The following is a 6,000-nucleotide window of genomic DNA, read 5'->3' on the forward strand; positions in this document are numbered from 1 at the left end:
AAAAAATTTGGTTAAACTCTAAAGCTTGCTCTTGAATAAAAAATGGAAACAAAAAGAGAAAAAAGAAAGTCAGGAAATAGACCTCCATTGTGGTACAGCAAAGCAGCTACACAATGCCTAAGGAAAAAAAAGAATGACTTTAATATAAAAGTCTTGGATCCTGCCAAGCCCAGGATTATTCATACTGCTTGGTTCTGAGGGTCACAGAGAGAAACATATGTCAGCAGCAGCATGCTGAATGCATGCCACACAGATCTCCAGAATAATCACTTCCAAAGTAGCTTTATCCTTTATATCCCTTTTGCTCCACTCAGCTGATGTCTTTTCTTCTCAGTTTCATTTTTTCCCTTTTTTATCTAATTAGTAAATAAAAAGTATATGATGAGTAGTTGGTATAGTTTTTAGAAGGAGTTTTCCTTTGTTGATGGTACTAGGGATCAAAACTAGAGAACTTCTACCTCTTAACTATATCCTCAGCCCTTTTTAATTTTTTTTATTTTGAAAAAGGCCTTGATAACAGGCTGAGAGTCTCATTAAGTTGCTGAGGCTGGCCTCGAACCTTTGATCCTTCTGTCTCAGCCTCTTACAGTTGGGATTAAGTTGGGCAACACCTAGCCACGCTAACATTTATTTTATTTTATTTTATTTTATTTTATTTTATTTTATTTTATGGCACTGGGGATTGAACCCAGGGCATTCTACCTCCAAGCTACACCCCCAGCCCTATATTTTATTTTTTATTTGGAAACAGCATCTCACGAAGTTGCAGAGGGCCTTACCAAGTAGCTGAGGCTCGCCCCAAACCTGCCATCCTCCTGTCTCAGCCTCCCAAGTACTGGGATTACAAACATGCACCACCATACCCAGCTAGAAGTGGTCATTTAAAAGGCAATATGGCACGCAAAGATGAAGAGGAATGTGAGGGAAATAACTAAACTTTTGGCATCTTTGTAAGGTTATTTAACAGCACCCACTTTAAGAATGAAGCATTATCATTGTCTTTTGCTTTCCTGTTATGGTTTGCAGCTCAGTAAATTCCGGCTTCCTGATTTTGTCATACTAGGAATTCTGCTGCACTCACTCATCAGATCTATTTTGGGCATCTGTATCCTGTTCTCCATCTCGAAGGCATGTCTATCAAATTCTTCAAAATTACTCAGGGCGTCTGGTGTCGTCTCAGATAGTTTGGGCAACAACCATTTTACTAACAATACCAAAGGAGAACAAATAATTCATATCCTTGTTTTCTGCCTGGAGGTTAGTGTTGCTATGTTACCATGTCCATATTTTCTTCTGTGGAAGTTGTACTATATTTTAGTGTTCTTTTAAGCTTTTCTCCCCAAAATATCTAATTCCCACTGTGTGTGTGTGTGTGTGTGTGTGTGTGTGTGTGTGTGTGTGTGTTACTGGGGATGGAGCCCAGGGACATTCTACCTCTGAGCTATACCCCCAGCCTTATTTTTTATTCTTTATTTTGAAACAGGGTCTCATTGAGTTGCGAAGGGCCTCACTATGTAGCTGAGGCTGGCCACGAACCATGATCCTTCAGCCTCCTGAATGCTGGGATTACAAACATGTGCCACCATGCCTGGCGGACTAATTTTTTTTTTAAAGTAAAAAGGAGCCAGTTATGTTTCATAAAGGAGCAGGGATGCTCAGCCCCTTAATCCCAGTATTTGGGAGGCTGTGACAGAAAAATCACAGGTTCGTGGCCATCTTAGTGAGGCCCTCCACTACTTAGTGAGACTCTGCTTTAATATAAAAAATAAAATAAAGTAAAAGGATCAGAAATATAGCTCAGGGGTAGAATGTCCTTGGTTCAATCCCCAGCACCACAAAAACAAGAGCAAGGACTACCGACCCTGTGACAGCTGGATTTACCCTTGCTATGGATTTTCCAGTAGTGCAACCATATGCTTCTGCTCCTGTATGTAAATATTAAAACATGAGATCTCATACACAAACAGAAATACAGTTGCATTTATTTTTAGTCATTTACATTGTTTGACCATCATCTGTGGAGCACCTGATGTCTACCATAGACCGATGTATACCCTTAGGGAGGACGCCATGATGGATGGGGCTTAGAACCTGCCCTCAAGAAGCTTCTAATGTCTTAGGGCATGGAGGAGGTGGTGTTCCAGCTAAATGTCTACTTTAGTATGATTCAGAATATGATAAGGACAACAGAACCAATATTCTATAAGGGGACAAATCTTAAATGGTCCCTTGAACAGAGAAGGATTCAGAAACAAGTAGCAGTAGAGTTGTGGGATTTAATAGAGGCCATCCCCACAGTAGATAGTAAAGAGGAAATGATCCAGGTAGAGGTAACAAGGTGCACAAAGGCATGGAGACAGGATAACTCCGGACAAGTGTGAAGAAAGGCAGATTATCTGGTCTGGTGCACCAGTGGGTGTGCATCCTTTGGTAATGGGCAATGGAACTATGAGTGGGTTGTTGCCATATCATGGAGGACCTCAGCTGGCCAAGAAGTTCACAGTTTATTCAGAGATCCTAGAGAAGAAATTAAGCCTCTGAGAAGGAGAATGGCTTCTTATATTTACTTATGCATCTGTTTATTTTTACCTTCCCTCATATCAAGAGGAATTTGAGACAGTCAGCAAAAAGAAAAACAATGTCACAAGATAAAAAAAACATGTGAAGAGACAAAGATGAAGGAGGGACGTATCATAGGAAAATAGTCAAACGACCTCAAGCGTAGGTCATGCACAAAAAATATGCATCAAGAGGATGTGCACACTATTTAACAATGGGACATAGAGTCAGTTGTGAGTTTCTATTTAGTCAAAGCAAAGATATAATATATGGACAGTGTTGCTAGTCAGCTTTCCATTTCTATAAGAAATATCCAGATTAATCAAGTTATAAAACAAAAGGGTCATTTTGACTCATGGTACTGAAGGTTCCATTCCATGAATGACTGGGTCCATTGCTTTGGGTCTGTGTTTATACCCAATACAGTGGGAATGAAAAAGGAAGGAAATCCCAGTAGTTGATGGTGGGGATGCAAAAGAGGGAGAGAGAGAATGAAGAGACCAGGATTCTATGATCCCTTTCAAGGACACATTTCCAGTGACCTGAGATTTTACACTTGGCCTCACCTCTTAAAGATTCCACCATCTCCCAAAAGCACCAAGCTGGAGATCAAGACTTTGGTGGGGAATCATTCCAGATCCCAACTGTAGCAACTCTCATGGTTAATTTGCAGCGTTAACTTGACTGGATCAAGGAATACATTTAAACCCATATGTCCGAAAGGACGACGTGTATAGGGAGTCAAAGTAGAAATGGTACAGATTCATTTCATTTTAGGATGCCTGGCCCAAACAGCAAGCTGCATTTGAGTAACAGCAGTTGTATCCTGTGGTGAGAGTAAGCTATGCCCTGCTGGGTCTACTTATTCAGAGGCAGGGGGAATGGAGAGGATGAGTAATTATCTCTACCAGTGGGGCATATTGGATGGTGCTGTCCTCAATGTCAGCGAGCAGCATCCAATCACCCCCTCAAAAAAACCCAGAGAAGACCAATAGCTCTCTCCCCTGAGACCAAGTAGATATTTCTCTACTGCCGTAGACATCACAAGTTCAAGTTCTCTAGTCTTTGAACTCTAGGATTTCAACTGATCTTCAGACTCACACTGACCCACACTACCAGAATCTTAGCAGCTCCAGCCTACAGAAAAACCTAGCATGTGTGGTACTGGGGACTGGATCCAGGGGGCATTCTACCCTCTGAATTATGCCCCCAGTTCTATTTTATTTATTTTAAAATAAGGTCTCACTAATTTCCAGAGGGCCTCACTCTAAGTTGCTGCGGCTGGCTCTGAACCTGCGATCCTCCTGTCTCAGTCTCCCAAGTGCTGGGGTAACAGGTGCGCACCACCATTCCCAGCTTCATGAGACTCCTTAGCCACCATGATCACGTGAGTCGATTCTTGCAGTAAATCTACTCTCATCTGTCTTTCTCGAGAAGTCTGACTGGTACTCGGACTAATGATACAATGAAAACTCTCCTTCTCTAGCCAGGTGTGGTGGTGCACGCCTGTCATCCCAGTACTCAGGTCAGCCTCAGCCAGCACAGCGAGACTAGCATCCACCTACCAAGACCCTGTTTCAAAACAAAACATAAGAAGAGCTAGGGTGTAGCTTGGAAGTAGAAAGCCCCTGAATTTAATCCCTAGTACAAAAAAAAAATCCCCAACTGAACTTTTCTAAGGTTATTCTGGGAAGGACAGGAAGGAGGCATTAGAGGATGGACACTGGGGAGGAGGGTGGACTGTTTGGAAAGTTATCACAAGAGCGAGGCACTCGCCAAGGGTGATGCCATTCATTCATTGCCATTTCGTTTTCTTTGACAGAAGTCTGGCAAAGAGGATAAACTATTGCTCTTGTGTCTCTGTGGCCCCAAACATGTTGCAAATGACAAATCCCAATGATGTATAAAACTCATTTGGTGCCTCTGTCTGTCCGCTCAAGGTGTTTTCCTTAGGGTGCGTGTGTGGCACTACCTTTCTTTCAAGACATTCTTCCCTGAGTATCCCCCGGGCAGCTGGCGGGTTAAAGTCCTCTGTGTCCTCTGTGTTCAACAATGACATCTTTAACTGCTACACTGTGTGGTACCTTTCAGAGTGGACTATGCCTTTGCAGTGTGAACACTTAGTAAGCTGTTCAAGAGGAAATGTTCAGTTAATAAGTGGCTTCTCTCAAAATAAATACAGAATATGCCTTTTTTGTGTGTTTGCTTTCAATATGATGATATGTGATGCTAGCAGCAGGGAAAAGAGATAGCTTGCAAAGGCAACCGCAGCTCCCAAATCAAAAAGGGAGTCAAAGTAGAAATGCTACAGATTCATTTCATTTTAGGATGGCTGGCCGAGGCAGCGAGCTGCATTTGAATAACAGCCATTGTGTCCTGTGGTGAGAGTAAGCTACGTCCTGCTGGGTCTAAATTATTCAGAGGCAGGGGGGAGTGGAGAGGGGGAGTAATTATCTCTACCGATGGGGCATGTTAACCTTTCCAAGCGAGGGAGCATTCTTGGTTCCTATGAATGCACAGGCACAGGCTCAGGCACACGCACCCACACAAACACGTGTGCGTAGACGTGCGCATATGCTTCGCAGTGTGCTTTATTTTCAACTACATTTTTATCAGAACATACAACAAAAAGAATATTACCTTCGCTCATCTTCCTCCCCAACTACTCCGTGCTTCCATTCCTTCTTCTTTTCTTCCTACCTCTTGCTCTTCTATGTCTATGAAAGAAGCATCTATCAAACACCTCTAATGTCCCTGCAGCCTTTATCTCCCCTTGGCCATGCTCCGGGCATTTATTTATTTATTTATTTATTATTTGGTTCTAGGGATTGAGCCCAGACATTCTACCTCTGAGCTATAGCCCCAGCCATGTTTTATTTTGTTTTTTAATTTTGAGACAGGGTCTTGCTAAGTTGCTGAGGCTGTCCTGAAACCTGTGGTCCTCCTGTCTCAGCCTCCCAGGTACTGGGATTACAGGTTGCACCAGCATGCTTGGCCATCAGACGCATTATTTAAGTTTGCTTTTAATGTAATCTGAGGGAGAAAGAGAAAGAGAAGGAGGAGAACAAGAGAGAGCGGACAAGCAAGAAAGAGAGAGGGGGGGGAGAGAGAGAAAGAAGAGCTTGTGTGGAGGTTGTCAAGCAAAACATTACAACAGTGGTTCTCAAAATTCAGCATAATCAGAATCAGCTTGGAGAGCTTGTTACAACATGGACCGCTGGACTCATTCCCAAAGTTTTTGATTCAGAGGGCTTGGGTGAGACCCCAAATGTGCATTTCTAACAAGACCCCAGATAGCGTTGATGCTGGTGGACTCAGGATCACCTTACAAACTGGAGTCAGGTGAAATCTCAGGGTAGGTCGTTTTGATTTGCATGGGAAGGAGGGAGGGAGGGAATGGGGCGGGAATTGGAGAAGGGCTAATTGGGTGGTGTGTGCATG

Source organism: Muscardinus avellanarius, assembly GCF_963383645.1.
Source record: "Muscardinus avellanarius genome assembly, chromosome: X".
Taxonomy (NCBI): domain Eukaryota; kingdom Metazoa; phylum Chordata; class Mammalia; order Rodentia; family Gliridae; genus Muscardinus; species Muscardinus avellanarius.